The sequence below is a fragment of the Nothobranchius furzeri genome, chromosome 2 (genome assembly GCF_043380555.1).
Source record: "Nothobranchius furzeri strain GRZ-AD chromosome 2, NfurGRZ-RIMD1, whole genome shotgun sequence".
In the NCBI taxonomy this organism is placed as follows: domain Eukaryota; kingdom Metazoa; phylum Chordata; class Actinopteri; order Cyprinodontiformes; family Nothobranchiidae; genus Nothobranchius; species Nothobranchius furzeri.
In genome coordinates, this window is record NC_091742.1 from 87,533,427 (window position 1) to 87,552,993 (window position 19,567).

Consider the following 19,567-nt stretch of genomic DNA (forward strand, 5'->3'; position numbering starts at 1 on the left):
TGGAAACTATTTTCAAAGGTGGAGATGTTTGGAGCACCTTCAGCACACACAGAGAGCAGACTCACCGATCAAGAGAAGAGCAGACAAAGAAACTGACTGCAGGAAGGAGGATTTACTGGTCACTGTGATCACTAGGAGAAAGGGGAGGATGTTTTTTAAAGTAGGCGAGTGCCACTGTGTCATATCAGCAGCTGAGTGGATGAGCCAGGTGGAGGTGCGGCGCTACTCTGCACAAGTCCAGAGTAGTACCATGTAGGGATGGGTACCGAATTCGGTACTTTTTAAGGTACCGACCGAATTCCATAGTACCGACTAAGCATCAATTCACGTCATTTCAAACGGTGCCTCGTTTCGAAACCCGTCCTTCATAACGAGAACTTGCCAAGACAGCTGCGCATGTGCAAGAGCGTTATGTCGTCGGTCACTGCGAGCCAGTTGTAAACAGAGCAGCATGGTAGAGAGAACGCACGCTAAAGCTTGGGTCCACTTCACTAAATGTGATGGGTAACTGGGTGATGATGAAAGCAGCGACAACGATCTAAGTGAGACATCCTCATCTTAATCTGCTCCGGTGGGTAAATAAAATGTTTAAGATAACGTTAGCTTGATTTGTTAGCTTCTGTTTCGCTAATGGTGCGTTCGCTTTCTCCTCGGAACTCCGAATTTCCGACTAGAAGAACATGAACGCGCTCTAAAGTTTGGCTTCACTTTACAACGATCTAAGTGTGAGGCATCATCGTTTTAATCTGCTCCAGCAGTTAAATAAACTGTTTAAGATAACGTTAGCTTGATATGTTAGCTTCCATTGCCACCGTTGTTATCAGCTAATGGTGCGTTCGCTTTCTCCTTGGAAATTCTAACTTCCCAGTAGGAAAAATCAAATGAAAAAAGACGGCAAAAGAAATGAAGATACACAGTAAATTTAGTTCACAGTAAAGATGTTTGCTTCAGTTTAATTATCAGCTTATAAAACTACAAGGACGATGTTAAAATACAAACAGTTGTATGTTATTATTGTGATTTTTATCAAATATGGTTATATATTGAGAAAAATATATATTTAATTATAAAAGAGAATTAAAATAATAAACACTCAAAAGTATCGAAAATCGGGGCAGTTCCTAGGGAGTGGCAGACCGGGGTGGTGGTCCCCATCTTTAAGAAGGGTGACCTGAGGGTGTGTTCCAACTATAGGGGGATCACACTCCTCAGCCTCCCTGGAAAGGTCTACTCCAAGGTACTGGAGAGGAGGGTCCGATCGATAGTTGAATCTCAGATAGAGGAGGAGCAATGTGGTTTTCGTCCTGGCCGTGGAACTGTGGACCAGCTCTATACCCTTGCAAGGGTGATGGAGGGGGCATGGGAGTTTGCCCAACCAATCCACATGTGCTTTGTGGATTTGGAGAAGGCTTATGACCGTGTCCCCAGGGGCACCCTGTGGGGGACGCTCCAGGAGTATGGGGTGGGTGGCTTTCTGTTAAGGGCCATTCAGTCCCTTTACCAGAGGAGCGTGAGTTTGGTCCGCATAGCCGGTAGTAAGTCGGACCTGTTCCCAGTGAGGGTTGGACTCCGCCAGGGCTGCCCTTTGTCACCGGTTCTGTTCATCACTTTTATGGACAGAATTTCTAGACGCAGCCGTGGTGTGGAGTGTGTCGAGTTTGGTGGCAGGAGAATCTCGTCTCTGCTTTTTGCGGATGATGTGGTCCTCCTAGCTTCATCCAGCTCTGACCTTCAGCTCTTGCTGGGTAGGTTCGCGGCCGAATGTGAAGCGGCTGGGATGAGGATCAGCACCTCCAAATCTGAGACCATGGTTCTCGACCGGAAAAGGGTGGCTTGCCACCTCCGGGTCGGGGGAGAGGTCCTACCTCAAGTGGAGGAGTTTAAGTATCTCGGGGTCTTGTTCACGAGTGAGGGTAGGAGGGATCGGGAGATCGACAGGCGGATTGGTTCGGCGTCTGCAGTGATGCGGACGCTGAGCCGATCTGTCGTGGGGAAGAGGGAGCTGAGCCAGAAAGCCAGGCTCTCGATTTACCGGTCGATCTACGTCCCAATCCTCACCTATGGTCATGAGCTTTGGGTAATGACTGAAAGAACGAGATCGCGGATACAAGCGGCCGAAATGAGTTTCCTCCGTAGGGTGGCCGGGCTCAGCCTTAGAGATAGGGTGAGGAGCTCGGACATTCGGGAGGGACTCGGAGTAGAACCGCTGCTCCTCCGGATCGAAAGGAGCCAGTTGAGGTGGTTTGGGCATCTGGTCAGGATGCCTCCTGGACGCCTCCCCGGGGAGGTGTTTCGGGCATGTCCTGCCGGCAGAAGGCCCCCGGGTCGACCCAGGACACGTTGGAGAGGTTACATCTCCAATCTGGTCCAGGAACGCCTTGGGGTCCTGCCGGAGGAGCTGGTGGACAAGGCCGGGGAGAGGACGGCCTGGAGCTCCCTAGTTGGGATGCTGCCCCCGCGACCCGGACCCGGATAAGCGGAGGAAGACGAGACGAGACGAGAAGTATCGAAAATTGGTACCGTTAAGTACCGGTATCGATTCCTAAGTACCGGGAATTAGTACCGAATCGATTGAAATGTCAAAGGTACCCATCCCCAGTACCATGTAGTACTGGACAGACAGCAATCAGCTGTGGCTGTATCTAAATCAGTGTGGAGCATTTTTACCTGAAGATGTATGATTATGGTTCGGCTGAAATATTCATCAGTTGAATTGATCAGTGAAGCCACCACTACGTATCTGCAGCTCAGTGACATGAAGATAAGACCCCAGCTTCAGGCAGAAGCAGAGTCGTCTGTTCAGCACCGACGTTTCCCATCCAAATGGGTGAAAAATCAGCTGAAAACCACAGAGACATCTGACAGTTTTGAATTTATTATCCTGAAATGAGACTTAACCCTGATCCGATTCTCTCTGCAGGCTAACATCCGTCTGACAGGGATACTTCTCTCCGTGCTCCATGGAGCTGAGCCTCGGATTCCTCCAAATCCCTCATTTAAACAAACATTTATGTCAGCATCGTCTCCCAAACAGCTCCCTTTGGTTTCAACGATTTTTATGTCTTTTTTTGTGTTCCAGCCCTCAGAAAAGCTGCCCAGAACTCGAAAGATGCTCAATAAAGTCCGGAGGTTGCGTTGTTTATTACGAACTGTGCCTTTAAACATAGCCAGGTGTTTGAAATGCACCCGCTCCTGCAGATGCTGATGTAACGTTTGAATAAGGCACAAAGACATCTGAAGTTAAAACAATCAGTGTGATCGGTTACACAATCATCTCACCATCAGGAGCCATGAATGAAACAGATTCTGGTTGCATTTTAGGATGTTCTGTCATCTGATAATAATTAGTTTGTGTAAAAAGGTCCAGAAATGGTGGAAATACTTGTCAAATGTCTTAAAGAAAGTAGAACACTCAGGGAAGAACATGCAGCAAGACATGTATAGTTTCTGCGTGTGTGTGTGTGTGTGTGTGTGTGTGTGTGTGTGTGTGTGTGTGTGTTAGGTAGAAACATCTTAGTCCAAAACTATGAGCAAATCTGTTAAGAGACGTTTCTGTTATTCACCTTGTTATGGAAAAATTTGTGTTTATTAATTCTTGCTCATGGACTCAATTGACTGAATGTAAATGTATTGCTCTATGCCTCTTTGATTGTGCTCACTCATTCAGACACACCCACAGCATTCCAAGACTAGTTTGGTCGGCACCGCTGCTTTTCCACCGGCTTCGGTACCAAGGAGGGTCCAAGAGGACCTCGGCATTCTGGATCTAACGGAGGCTTCCCCTGGGGTACGTAGACTGACAGATGGCGTTTCATGTGTGTTATAAACCTCCGACTAAAGTTTAGAGCGAAACATTCACTCCCACTCAGAACTAAATGCTTCTCCGGATCCGCTGGTTCTGATGATAACATTCCACACACTCACACACCATCATTCATATCACGTCTCAAGGTTGGCTTATGCTTGACGTGTCCGCGAGGTCCGCACGGCTCCGCGCAGAAAAGTTGCGTCATTTTGCGTCATTTTAACAACCACGCCCCTCCACCGCGTCTCCGCATGGCCCAAGATTTCCGCAACGCGCACCTCGGAAAATTTCTAACCACGCGGACGGACGGACGGACGCGGAAAAACATGGCGGACCGGCAAGAACTAGTATGGCAGAGGTTCGTAAATACAGACATTTGTATGATTCAGCTCTCAGAGATCACCGTGATCAACATGTTGTTAATAATTCTTGGAGAGAAATAGCTCGCACTGTCGGAAAAGTCGAGGACGCTGTTAAAAATGCTGAAATGCCATGTTGTAAACAGTAATTTCTACTTCTACTATGGTGTAGTGTTGGATGCATGCCGTAGAGCTCCATGCTGCCCCCTACAGTTTGGGAGAATATTGGCTCACCGCAGAGACGAGCCGCACAAACCATAAACGCTGCGAGTTGTGAAGCGCGTTCCATCCACGAGCCGCATCACCAAGCGGAAAGTGAATGCGTCAAGCATAAACCAAGCTTCACTCCACCTTAGTCCATCGGTTCACAGAGTGTTAAAGTTAGTCTTGTTTAAATTGTGTAGAAATAAATTTCTTAACTATTTTAAACCTGACTCTCTCTCTTTCCTTGGGGTTAATTCAAAGTGTCACTTAATCCCTGCAATAAAAAGTTCCGATCTTCTGGTTGAAATATTCAAAGATCCATCAGATTGATATTTCATATTTCTATGGAATCTCACGTTTTATGGTTCATAAGTATGATGTAAATGACCCATCCTTTACACAAGTTGTTAAATGTTACAAACAATATTTGTTGAAATTTGTTTCATTTACACCCGGTGAAGATAAGATCAAGATAAGATAAGACAAAGATCTGCGTCGAGCTTGCTGGGTTAACCACATTGTTGATGTTGGTGGCTTCACTCATGGCCCTGCACTTGGGCCGCCTCTCAGCACCTGATGGAACAACAGAGACGGCAGCATTTGAGGGGGTACGAGAACTGGAACTGAAACGGCGGATTGGGGCTCCTTCCTGAGCCCACCTACATGACAACATAACCTTTATCCACCTCGGCTGAAGACCCCCTGGACACATCTACAACAGGACGCAGCGAAGAAGAGACGCTGGGAAAGGATCAACTTCCTCAAGCACCTGCACCCAATTCTCCAGACTGGTTTCACAGTCAAGGACCTGTAGGACCTTTTCTGGGACAAGATCAGCTCCCTGACACTTGGACAACCGCCTCGACACGCCACGGAAGGACCCTGAAGTCTTCCTATTGAGAAGTTGAACTTTGCTCTTCATGTTCCGAACTACGTTATTACGCTCCGGACATGGACTTCAAGATACTCATCAATGCAAGACTGAAACCATCCTGATCAATGGAAGAGGACTCTGACTTTCAAACCTATTCTCCAACCGGGACTCTGAGTCCACGGACAAGCCCTTTGATGAAGAACGCCGGGGTTGCCTCAGCTCTACCATAGTTAGAGCTGCGTAAATCAATATTACACCTTCATGTTTCCTCCTTCACAGGAAGATTCGTCTGCAGCTTGGAGCGTTAAACTAAATTCACCTGACGTTTCGATAGACTGTACTGATGTTTTCTGTGTATTATATGGTTTTGCGAACCCTTCCTAATTTCCTTGCAGGAGCTGCCATAAGTCGTGATTTTGTGCATCACAGTAAATTCATTTCAATATGTATGAAATAGCTTTTCTTAAGTTTATAATTGTGTTGATTTAGCTGATTCTACTTTTTATCTCTGTGAACTGCTGTACGATTGAACTTTGCATGGAATGATTCTTCGGACAAGTTAACAGGATTGAGATTACGATCCGCAATAGACACATGATTGCAGCACCTCATGCTGTGTTTGCCTCATCGTGTTGATTCAGAACTTATCATATCTGATCGTAGTGTTTATTACTTTACTTATTATTTTTCTTGTTTGATGCTTATCATTTTTGTCTTGAGTCACTTGATTTGTGACTGATGTAGCTTTCATTGTTAATGGTGACAAGTTACGGAAGTGGATAACATTCCTTATTATTTTACTTATATTTATTTTCCTTGTTTGGTTTTGTTTTGTTTTGTTGCTTCCTGTTGTTTGGTTATCCTATTCGGATAAACAGGAGGGAATGTTGTGGAAAAATTTATGTTTATTAATTCTTGATCATGGACTAAATCAACTGAATGTAAATGTAATGCTCTATGCCACTTTGATCATGCTCACTCATTCAGACACACCCACACAAGCCACTCTCTCTCTCTCTCACACACGCACGCACACACACGCGCGCACACACACACACACACACACACACACACACACACACACAATCTCACTCTCTCTCACACACACACTCCCCCTCTCTATGAATAAACTCTGTGACCGGATGTTCGGTGCATTTTGCTTCGTGCATCTTGCCACAGTTATAACTGCTTGACTTGTTGTTCATTGTCTCCTTCTCTCTTCACTATTGGAAATGGGTTATTGATGAACATATTGATAAAATCCATGACACACCTCCATCCCCAGCTCTTCTTTGGGTCTCCAGCGACCTTCTGACTCACAGTGATGCAGGGGACTGTTCTGTTCTGGTCCTGCTGGACCTGACTGCAGCCTTTGACACTGTTGACCATCACCTGCTACTGGAGAGGCTGAGAGACTGGGTAGGCCTATCAGGAACTGCTCTGGAGTGGTTCTTCTCTTATCTTTCTGAGTGCTCCTTTTCTGTGGTCATCTCCAAGTTTAGGTCCTCCACCACCTCCCTTGCCCATGGTGTTCCACAAGGTTCTGTGCCGGGGCCTCTGCTCTTCCTCTTCTATCTGCTTCCTCGTCAGTACATACTAAGCTAATTTAAAGGAATCTCCTACCATCTTTACACAGATGAAATCCAACTGTACATCTCCTTTAAGCCCCATGAGACATCTAAGCTGCAGCTGTTACACACCTGCTTAGACTCTATCAAAACCAGGATGGCTGGGAGCTTTCTTCAGCTGAATGAAGATAAGACTGAGATCCTCATCTGTGCCCCAGACAAGCTGGTTCCCAAAGTCAGAGACTCTCTTGGTCAGCTTGCATCTCACACCAAACCTTCTGTCGGGAATTTTGGTGACCTTTGATCCAGCTCTCACCCTAGATTCAGTTCTCTTGTTCGTTCTTCCTTCTTCCATCTCAGGAACATTGCTAAGCTGAGTCCCATTCTGTCCCGCTCTGAACTTGAGACAGTTATCCACACCTTCATCTCCTCACACTTAGACTACTGCAACTCTCTTTTCACGTCTCTGAGCAGAACCTCCCTGAACCGTCTACAGGTGGTTTAGAATGCCTGTGCTCGGCTTCTGATGAAGTCCTCCAAATACACTCACATCACCACTTTTCCTGGGATCCACTGATTTCCCTCTTTCTTATTAATTTTCTCATTCATTTTCTTACATTTTGCAATCACAGCTTTTTTTATGATATTTTCTAATCTTTTTTAAATTGTTTTTAAAATGTTTGTTCTTGTGAATCGCCTCGTGATTTTTATCTTGAGAGGTGCTCCCGTTCACTCCTCCCAACATGTTTTTAAGCAGTTACAAACATTTAGCTTAGAAATCTAGACCAACCATAGCACGAGTTCCTAGGGTCTAGCTAGCCTCAGCAGGTTTACCATTGGCCTGAACAGTTTTGTGTCTGGCCAATCAGGATGATCCATGTTTGTTGAGTGGGCTTTGCACCAGAGCTGTGATGTAGAAAAACTACAAAAATGGTGTGGGCTCAAGAACAATGCTTGTTTGAAGGGAAATGAGGATTTTTCATATTTCTTTTGCTGTAGTGAACATTTCCTTTACACAAGTTGAAAATTATTGCATCAGAAGAAAAATACATTTAGTTTAGTTGACTAAAATAAGGCTGAAACTAAAACAAATCGGATGACTTAATTGTGACTAAAATCGAAATTAATTTTTGTCAAGACTACGACCAAAACTAAAATAAGATTTGTTGACAAAATTACGACTGCAGTGATTCACATCTTACACCTTCTTTTAGAAAGCATGGTCAAGGTGTTTGTAGGCCCTATTGGGCCTAAACTGACCCGAACCCTAAAGGTGAGCGGAAGACAAACTGATGGATACATGTGACTGGTTTTCACAAGCAGAGAAACAAATTAAAACCGATTCTAGTTTTGAGGGCCGACAGATGTCTGACCTGCTGATGCTGATTCAGATTTATCTGTTAGTGAACATCGATTTCTATTGATCTTGATGGACATAAAAGTGCTGCTAATGGGAATTGGTGCTTAGTGGCGGTAGGTTTACAGTCTGTACTGGTGTGTTTGTGGACCATAAACAATATTGTGTTTTCAGACTGATCGTCCTGAAATGTGTCTGATTCTGATCGTTGGCAGATTTTTAGAGGCATCTTTCTTTACAAAGGAAATGTTTATCAGACAAGAAGGAAGCTGTTGCTTTCTGGAGATGTAAAACAGGAGAATACGTCATTGTTGCTTCATCAGGACAATTGAATGATTAATTAGTTGACATAATTTCATGAATCCAAGTTCTAGATCAGAAGGGGGAGCCACTGAGCATTTGAACCATCAAGAAACCAAAACACAAGTGTCTGAAAAGCTTCAGTGTTGTCTAAATAATCTTTATTTTGTTTTGAAATAAACCCAAAGATGGAGGGACTGCCACATCCACCCACCTCTGATTTCACTCAGCAACTTTTTACTGGTCATAAATAGAAAAACAAGATTTATTTTATTGGTCTTCATCTCAAATAACATGTGTGTTTATTATGACAAACGACATTTTCAGGTATTTATTTTTATTTATTTTTTTATGTTCTGCTAGAATTTTCCAGATGTGCTTGCAAACTGAGAATCTATTTTTATTTTTTATACAGCAGCAGCTGAGAGGCTTTCCTGCAGGTGGACATGGGGGAACACTTACGGAGGTTTTCATTTGCGGGGTAAACACCTCAGGGTGCGCCGTACCATAAAACCGTTGCGCACACACATCCAGGAGCTCCGTCCATGTGTTCATTTTTCCTTTACATGCGCGAATTTACACGCACGCGCGCGCACAAACACACACGGGGGGTATCTGCAGTGCCAACAGAACTGCGCCGTCCTCTCTCCCTCACACAGACACACACCGACAAGCTGCGTAAATGCGCACGCCAAACGCGCAAACAACAGAGCTCAACACAAACTCCGCAGCCCTCGTCTCCACACACGCACACACAAATTCGTGCACGCGCGCGCGCGCACACACACACTCCCGTTACACCCCCTCTTTTTCCAGCATTACTCAGTAGTCAGGAAACATAAACCACCCACCAGTCAGCCAAAGCTGCACAACCTCCTCTCTGAGGAACAACACCTCTCACTTAATAAATCAGACCAAACATAAAGACCAATAACAATTAATCAATAATTAATCAATGTGTGTGTGTGTGTGTGTGGGGGGGGGGTATTCAGGTTGATATCAGCAGTAATGGTTCATGTGGGATTCATCAAGATGTGCCTCAAAAACAGATGCTGTAAGACAGAAATCCGGTTAGAGACCAACCGGAAGCCCTAAAAGTGGACCAACTGACCCCAAACCAGCGTTTTAAACTAGTCTTGGTTACAGGCGACGTTCTGGTTTAAATCTAGCAGATGTGCGGCGTGTTTGCGTTGTTTAGACGCCACAGCTGCGGTTAATTGATCAATCAGACCGAGGACGCGTACAGGTGTTATTCCCGCTCCGGTTCTGGTTCCATCCGGACCCTTGAAAAGAACCAAAGAGTAGAGGAGCTGTGGTTCTGCTTACCTTGTTCGGAGAGCACTGTTCTTCCCGTTTGGAGGAAGAAAAGCTCTTCTAAAAAAAATAACGCGACGGAGGCGCGGATCCAAAACGAATGATTATCCCTTCTGTCGCGCGCGTCTCACGTGCGGCGCCTTCACTCCGCTCTGAGTGTGGATCAGTCCGCCTATCTGTTTCTTTATTTGTCTCGCGGGACTTCCACCTCCGTCTTCTCCTCCACCTCCTCCCGCTTCTTGAACTCTCCGCAGCAGAATCAGCTCGTCCTCCTCGCGCCTTCTGGACGGAGACGGAGCGACGCGTGACGCTCCAGCCTTTGATGGTGATGGTGCTGATGCTGATGCTGCTCCTCCGCGTGACCCATCGGGATGCTGCTGCTGCTCCAGAGGAGGGAACGCGCTGTTTTCTGTTAGAGACTCTGCGCCGCACAGCCACAGGTGATTATGGAGAAGATTCACAAGACTGCAGGTGCGGTTCCGGGCGCGCGACTTCTCCACAGAGCGGCATCAGTAACTCCCTCTGCTTCTGCAGGAGGAGAAACGCATCCATCCCTCTCTTTCATCATCAGTCAGATTTCTGGCTCGTTTCTGCTCTGCAGTCTTCCACAAGGCTGCAGATGTTTTGCAGTAAATATGATATTTTGGCCTAGAACACACTTTTATGTTCTCTTGCCCTCAGGGTCCAACCCATCCTCCCCAAAGAGCTAAAATAAAGCAGATGTATTTAATTATCTAACCCAGCTTTATCTATTCATGTCAACATGTGAACATCATTTCCACAATTCCTCTCTGGATTATATGAATTCTCATAAACTTACCAGCCACTTTTAGGTTTCTGTTTAATTAACTTCTTAAATAAAAAAGGATAAAAATCTTCATAAGTTTTTAGAAAATATATTTAAAAAAGTCCCAGTTTCCATTATGTTATGTAACCAATCACCAGGCAGCAGCTGGATGGATTTAGGCATCAAGCTGAGATGGAGACGATCTGGAGTTGTAACTGAGCATCAGAAAGAGAACAAAAGACTGATAATTTTCTGGGAATTTTACCCAGAACCTTCTTGAGGGACTACAGAGGGTTCTGAAAAAGTGCGCAGCAGTTTTGTGGAAGAAAAAGTCAAAGTTGAAGGGGAAGACCGGTTGTTAAACCATTGGCTCCAACCAAGGTCCCCATGGACTCCAGCAGCAGAAGATCACACAGCATCCCTCCTGACAGCAGGAAACTGCTGCTGCGATTCCCACGGGATTTCCAGGACTGGAGCAGAGGAGACTCGTGGTCGGATGGATTTCAGCTACAACATTCAGATGGTCAGGTCAGGATTTGGTGTCACCAACATAAAAACATGGATCCATCCCATTCAACTAATGTTTCAGCATGGTGCTGGTGGTGTAATGGTGTGGGAGAGATGTTCGTGTCCCACTTTAGACCCCGTAGTACCAGCTGGGCCTGGTTTAAACACCACAGCCTACATGATCGTTGCTGATCATCTCTTTATGTCCACATGGGTCCATCTACTAATGCTACTTACAGCAGAATAAAGCACCACGCCACCAAGCTCAGACCATATCTTACTGGTTTCCAGAACCTGACCATGAGGAACATTTTGGGCTTTTTGTCTTTTACTAATCAAATACAGTTGATTTAATGCATCACTGCTCTTTAAAACCCCACCCCCTCCAGGAATGCCACTGATGTCCTCAAATATCCGTCACACAGATGTTAATCCCTTCAAAAACAATGATCGTTATTCTCACTGACCGCTAACCCAAGACTTCCTGTTCCGTTCGCCGCATCATAAAATCAACTGGCTTTAATCTGTTACATGTGATCTGTCACCCGTCACCATCCTCGCCTACGGGAGGGGTTTGGTTCGGCGCTCACGCAGGGTGATCACTGGCGTTGCTTCGAGATTGGTTCCGCCTCCTCTTAGTCCCACCAGAGAAACCAGTCTTACCAGTTCCTGGGTGAAGGGTTGTTTAGTGTTCTAAAGGAGGAAGTGAGCTCCACGGGTGTTTGTCATTGTGGTAAACGTTATGCATGTCATATGAAGTAAACAGCAAGATTTAATTGGTAATTTAAAAAAACAACCTTTTATATGGCACCTATTGAGGTAAAATCATGAGGTGCTTCACAAGAAGAAAAAAATCAAAATAAAAGCATTATTTTTAAAACTTTCTTAACCCTCCCACTGTCTTCATGGGTGTGACCCCGCGAGGAAAGGTGACCATTGAGCAGGGTTGATGGTTTATCCCTTGAGGTCCACGTGGCAGGGGTGAGGTGGTGCATCCCTGCCACATGGACCCAAGGGATGAACCATCAACCCTGCTCAATGGTCACCTTTCCTCGCGGGGTCACACCCATGAAGACAGTGGGAGGGTTATAAATGTGTTTAAAATGATAAAAATTGTAAGAAAGGAGAAAAAGGGAAGTCAGTGGATCCTGGGAAAGAAGGAGTTGCTAGAAAGAGCAGAAGGTCACACCAAGGTCAGTTTGAACAGGTGAGTCTTCAGTTAATAAAACTCAAAAGATGTGACCACAGAGCGTTGTTGCAGTTGAATGTATTTAATTTTTAAATAAGCAGCTCACTGTCGTCATTTAAAAGGGATTACACCGTCATCAAGGATGAAAATAAATCTGGAAAATAAAGAAACAAAAGTAAAAGGAGGAAATCAGTTTGTAAAGTAACACTTTACGTTAAGGGTGGAGAGGTTCTGGTCCAAATGGATCTGAGCCTCCTGCCAGATGGGAGCCAGTCAAAGAGACGGTGTGAGACGGGTCTGCTGTTATCCGACCTGCACGCCTCATTGTCCTGGAGGTGTACAGGTCCTGTGTGGAGAAGAGTATGCAGCCAGGTACCTTCTCACAAGTGCACAACACGCTGCAGCTTCTTCTCGTCCCTGATGGTGGCTCCAGCGTTCCACACAGTGATTTAGGAGGTGAGGATGGACTCGATGACTGCGGTGTAGAACTGCCTCATCGACTGTGCTGGTAGGTTGATTTTCTTCAGCTGCCTCAGGAAGACCATCCTCTGGTGGGCCTTTTTTATGATAGAGGTGATGGTGGGCTCCCACGTGAGGTCCTGGGTGATGGATGTAATAACTTGGACTTACTCAGACATAATATCACAATGGTGGTGCCCAGGAAGCGACTTGAGTCCACCATCATGATGGGAGTGTCAGACAGGGCCATGGTAAAGCCCACAACGACCTCTGCTGTCTTCTCGGTGTTCAGCGCCAGGTTGTTGTGGCTGCACCAGGACGGCAGCCGTTCGACCTCCATGCTGTAGGCAGACTCATCCTTGTCAGAGATCAGTCTGGTGACGGCGGTGTCGTCTGCAAACTTGATGAGCTTGACAGACTCGTGGTTGGAGGTGCAGCTGTTGGTGTACAGGGAGAAGAGCAGAGGGGAGAGAGATCACAGCCCTGAGGGGAACTGGTGATGATGGTCCGCAGGTCAGAGACATTTTTCCCCGGCTTGACCTGCTACTTCCTGTCTGTCAGGAAGTCAGTGATCCGCCTGCAGATGAGGTCAGGCACGTTCTTCTGGGACAGTTTATCTTGGAGGAGGTCTTGAAGGCAGAGCTGAACTCCACAAACAGTTAAAGTAAAATTACAAGTATTACGTTTCTGTCTTTCATGGCGTCTGTTTTACGACGGATTTCTCGTTGCTATGAAAACAAAAACAACTAAATAATGACTAAAGTGATCCTGTACTGATCCCAATGGAGAAATAACGTCTCTACATTGTAGCAGAGGGCTGCCATCAGGGCACCAGAAGGCAATAATAAATGTTCTGCTTCATGCCCAAACATCAACACCTGGCTTACCAGAGCTGATCAATAACACGTAACATCGGTTAGACGTAAGAACCTGGAAGTAGAAGCCACAATGAACCAAAGCACCCTCTAGAGCACATATGTCAGAGTCAAGGCCCGCGGAGCATTTTTATGTGGCCCGCAAGATAAATATCAAAAATATATTAAAACTGGCCCGCTGGCCGATTTTACCGCAAAGACTTCGACTCCCATGATGCTTTGCGGCGTCAGCCGGAGCCGACCCCCCCGTCCCCCCCTTTTTGTTTTTTCAGCGCCTGCTGCCGGTGTGCACTACACTCCTCTCACTCAGCGCCGAGTTCACTCAGCTGTTTTCTGACGTTGAAGCCCAGAAACGGAGATTCTAGCCGCTCAGTAATGTGTTCACGACTGAAAGAGAAAGTTTTCCAACTAACGTCCAGACAGAGCTGATATAACTCCAGCGAGCAGCGACACGCTCAAACCAGCACGACTCTGTGGTTGTGTTTCCTCCCCGACACACAACAACGCGGTCAAGCTGCTCAGACATGTTCATCAGCACAAACCTATGTGAGCACCTGTTGTCATCTAATGTTGTCATTATTATGATGAAGATGAACAAAACAACAGGAGTCTCCTCCTCAGCTCAGATCAGCCCCATGATGCAGGTATCTGGCTGGAACAGGTGAGCATCACAGTAAACCAGTGGAGCAAACTGAGCTTTAAATATGTTGGTTTTATGCTCTTTTTCTGCTCCAAAACATGAAAGTTAACAGGTGAGATGTTGCATTTTCATTTAAGATAAAATAATATTTTTATGTTGTTGTTGGCCCGTGAGAAAAGATTTAACCTACAGTAAACAGGAAGTGGAAAGGCTGCAGATAGATGAATAGAATAGAAAATCCCTTTATTGTTCCTCAGTGGGGAAAGCTAGACGTCACAGCAGCGATGACACGTATTACAGGAGAAAAAAAGGAGAATAAAAAATAAGAAAAATGAATAAACAAGAAAACATAAATCCTGAATAGATTTTAAAAATGCTGAATATACCACAAGTAATGAATACCACTGATGTGTTTTATTTAAAACGGACATGCTCGTGTGTAATTTGGTTATTCCACATTCAGTGTTAATGCAGAAATATGTTTGTTTCCAAATTTAAAGGTTCAAAATTGCATATATGTTGATAAAGAAAATGTGCAAATTTGCCGTCACTTTTTCAAAAATATTAAGTTTGGCCCTCGACTCCGTCCCAGAGTTTCATTTCGGCCCCGTGTGAGTTTGAGTTTGACACCCCTGGTCTAGAGGCTGCTTTCAGTATAACATCCTGCCCACACCCTGGAGATGAGCAGCCGGAAAAGGTAAACATGCTGGTTTTTCGGGTGAAAATCTTTTTAAAAGCTGTGTTTTTTAAAAGTTGTTAAAATCTTGTGTTGTTTTTGTTTAGCAATAGTGTTTCGTATTCAGTTTGGTAATTCCACTTGAGGCTTAAGCCATCATTTTTACACGAGTCCCGCTAATATCGTACACCGTGGTAAAATGTGGAGGAAGGTGGACGGGATTAAAATTTGCATACCGCCCAAGCCTGTTGCAGATACAATGTTCCTGGAGAAAATCCAGTCCAGTGACGCAGTTCTGACCTTTCCGTCCCACATCTCAACTCCGGTTTCAAAAACACTACATGACTTTAAAGTTTATTCAACATTTGTAATAAGCATTTAGTCGTGTTTAGTCAGCCTGATACATGTGGAAACTAGGGATGCAGCGATGCCACTTTTTTCTAAACCGATACTTGGATCTGAGGTCTCGCTGAACCCGATTACCGATACTTCTACCACACAAAATGCAATGGTTTGGAATACAGGTTTTATTTTCTTCTCTGCTTTCAACATGAAAAGACTGTGAGGTAGATAAAAAATATATTGATAGAAATGATGAAAAAACTAAAATATAAGGTGAACAGAAATGACAAGTTACAGTGAAGCCACTTTCAGACAACTGCATCGGTATCGGTTCCTGGTATCGGTTATCGGTATCGGTGCATCCCTAGTAGAGACAGAAAAACCTGCATTGAGATTATTTCCTTCTGCTAGCTTCATTAAAAACACTCATGCAGAGATACAAACAGGAGGCGCATGACCCAAAAGAGCACCTGTAGGTGCACGATGTCAACGACCTTCATCTGTCAGCCTGCGAATGTTGAATCAGTTCAAAATGTTCTGCTACAATCTCCAGGAATAAGCTGTAGAACCAGAACCACATCCATCAACAGAACCCTGTGGTGCATTCAGAATGCTGCTGTCCTCAGGTGGCTGTGTGTTCTAATCCCTAATCCAATCTGGTCTAAACGCACCGAAAAGATCTCTGTAAACGTGTGTGCTTCTATCTACATGTGAGCAGATTTAATCAATCTTAACACACACACACACACACACACACACACACACACACACACACACACACACACACACACACACACACACACACACACACACACACACACACACACACACACACACCTGGGGCTTTTGCTCAGGTCTGGACAGCATGTGGGAGTGTGTATCCACGGGACACCTAATTCAATTACTGCATCATCATGATGAGATGGATGGAACGGGGCGATCAAGGAGGAAAGGGAGGGAGAGATCAGGGTGAAGAGCAGAAATTCGATGAAGGGTTGAGGATGGAAGAGAGGAACTAAGGAAGGGTAAGGAAATGACAGTGAAAGAAGGAAAGGAAAGGAGGAGAGAAGGATGGAGGCAGAGTGGGGGAGGGAGGGAGCACAGTTCATCCGTACGAGTGTGTGACATTTTCCAGAACAGCAGCTTGCTTGAGAGAAAGTGTGTGTATGTGTGCATAAAATGGATTATTTTGAGCTTATCCAGCATCTACGCACACACACATACACACACACACACACACACACACACACACACACACACACACACACACACACACACACACTGAGACTTCTGCAACTGCTACCATATATGAAGAAGAAAAGAAGACAACCCGCATTTTACCAATGAATGAGGTAATGTGTGTGTGTGTGTGTGTGTGTGTGTGTGTGTGTGTGTGCGCGTGTGTGTGTGTGTGCGCGTGTGTGTGTGTGTGTGTGTGTGTGTGTGTGTGTGTGTGTGTGTGTGTGTGTGTGTGTGTGTGTTTGCTGATCTGTATCTATACGAGTCGTGTGAGTCCATATATGTCTCCAAACATAAAATATTTATCTGCAGGAATGCTTCAGGGGTCGACTCACACTTCCACCACAGCGAGCTGCAAAACACCAGAAAAGGTTCTTGATGAAGGTCCTTAACTCATTCACTGCCATTGACGACTAAATGACACTGCGTGTTTTTACTGTGTGGGCGTCGGAACGAGCCCCCGCACCGTGAGAACAAACATCTCAGCTCTAAAGCCGATCTTCATCCGCATACGTCACACGTCACGTGATGAGGAAGCAGAACATCCATGTGTTAGGAGATCGTTTTGGGTCGCTGCTGTAAAAAAAAAAAAGTGAGGCGCAAACCGGAAAAGCTTCTGCCGATCACAATTCAGCAACGGATTATGAAAAAACGGATAACGCTCGAAACGCGCGGATTCTGCCTGATGTAAGAGGTGAATCTCCCTTTGTTTTGGTTGTTTTGGCGTCGACATCATGCTAGCGCGCAACGTTCTGTGACTCTTAAAAAAACAGTAAAAACAGTGAGAAATGCTGGCAGCGAACGCCGTTACCGATCAGGAAGCAGCTGGCGGCGAATGAGTTAAACAGCTGATGAAGGTCCTTAAACAGCTCCAACATGACGCACCGGTGTTTAAAAAGATTTAACAAAAATTCAAGTCCATGTTCGGAGTATTTAGCACTTTTATTGAAGGTTTAGGGGTTGGTCTCACCTTTAAGTCATAAAGGGTAGTCATTAACATTTTCCCTTAATAATTCTCTCCATTTCTTTAATTTGCCGAGACTGGAGCGAGTGGCCATTTTTGATCGTTTGGACATGCTTTAAATGTTGATACTAAACTAAAAACAAGCAATAACCTAAAAAGAAATAAAACAATGATTTTAAAGAATCATGAGGCGGAACTCCTGGAATTACATTCCTACAAAATGAGCTTCTTTTAAAAGTATAAAAGCCTCAGACATTTAGTGTCATCCTATTTTGTTTGAATTACAGCGAGTCCCGTCAGAGAGGTTATAGCTCGAATATAAAGGAAATCATATCTGAGCATCAAGTGTTTGTGCAGGTCATTTCATTGCTGTCTGGCTAAAACATTTACAATTAAGTGCCCTCAAAAGCACGGGTGCTCCCAAGGGGTGGCCATGGCCACCATGGAGAATCAACAGCCCCACCCCCTTTATTAAACCACATTCACCTGATTTGATCAAAGCATAAATATAAAACACAATAAATGTTTTTAATGAAATGTAAATAACTTAGTAAATCAATATATATATATATATATATATATATATATATATATATATATATATATATATATTGATTTACTATATATATATATATATATATACCAGGGGTGCTCCCAGAAAAATTCTCAGGGGGGGCCGTCACACTAAATTGGTCTGTGTATATATATATATATATATATATATATATATATATATATATATATATATATATATATATATATATATATATATATATATATATATATATATATATATATATATATATATATATATATATATATATATATATATATATATATCAGTTATGAAGTCACCGTTTATAAACAAGGATAAACCACAATGGAGATATGTTGAAACAGCAACAGGTTAATTAAATGGTTTTAAACTTTTAAAACAAAAACATTTGAAAAAAATGTAACAATTTTAGTCTTTTTTCTGAAATGTTTGTATTTCTTAGATTTGAGGTAAAAGTGTTGGATGCACTGGTTTGCTGTTTTTATCTATAAACAACGCACAGCAACAGGCTAAACTCTCCCAGAGTTACCACACAGACCAATTTAGTGTGACACCCCAACATTTGTCATTGGCCCCCCCTGAGAATTTTTCTGGGAGCACCCCTGGTTACAGCAACAATTTGTATTTGAGTCCAGTTTTACGCTGAGCTGACCTGATGGAAGTCATGCGGAAAGAGCTGTACGAGACTCGAAGCGTCTCCGTTGCTCTGAAGCTGAGCGTAAACATGCTGGAGAAGAACGAATCGATCGACTAGTGACAAGACGCAACTGATTTCACGAGTGGCGAGTGACTGATGGCTCTGGTACACCAGATCCTGTCTGTCATGTCTGCACACGAGCGCCACAGCATGATTCACAACACAAACACGTGCTCGGTTCTTCACGGTGAGTTAATAAACGCCGTGCTGTTCACGCTGCTGCAGGCACTTTATCACACTTGAGATTATTGTTTTTGCCTCAGAATAAAAGAGCAGTTTCATGTTTTTCATCCCTTTGAAGAGTGAAGAGCATCAGCATCTCAGAATCAAACGTCCTGGATCAATATCTCATAAAGGGAACCTTGTTAGGGCCGCATCGATGCTCCGCTCAAGCTGTTGGACGATAAAAAAAACATAAAAAAGTCTAAATCAAATAAAAAGATTCCAGATTGTTTTAAGTTGTTGTTCTACAAGTTTTCTACCAAACGTTGACCAGCCTAGCTTTTATATCAGAGGCAAACGACTGTCACACACAGCAAACGCATTTATCAACACATCTAAATGTTAACATAAACTGATAAATACACGCTCACTGGCCACTTTATTGGGTACACATGTCCAACTGCTCGTTAACTTAAATTACTAATCAGCCAATCGTGTCGTGGCAACTCATTTAGGCATGTAGGCATGGTCAAGATGATCTACTCGGAGCTTCAGAATGGGGAAGAAAGGTGATTTAAATGATGGGTCCTTGTGGCATGGTTGTTGGGGCCAGACGAGCTGGTGTGAGTATTTCAGAAACTGCTGATCTTCTGAGATTGTCACACACAACCATCTTTAGGGTTTACAGAGAAT

The 19,567-nt window shown here is 44.3% G+C and overlaps 1 protein-coding gene across 2 annotated transcripts in view; it reads right to left on the reverse strand.

The window, feature by feature from the left end:
• trpc5a (transient receptor potential cation channel, subfamily C, member 5a) overlaps positions 1–11,852 on the reverse strand; it is a 206,315-nt gene extending 194,463 nt beyond the window's left edge. Inside the window, exon 1 of one of the 2 annotated variants that reach the window (XM_015946058.3) lies at positions 9,794–11,852. The gene's annotated coding sequence lies outside the window, so the exon portion shown is untranslated. The remainder of the gene's footprint in view (positions 1–9,793) is intronic. The other variant, XM_015946059.3, reaches the window with a different exon arrangement.
• Positions 11,853–19,567: the final 7,715 nt, after the last annotated feature.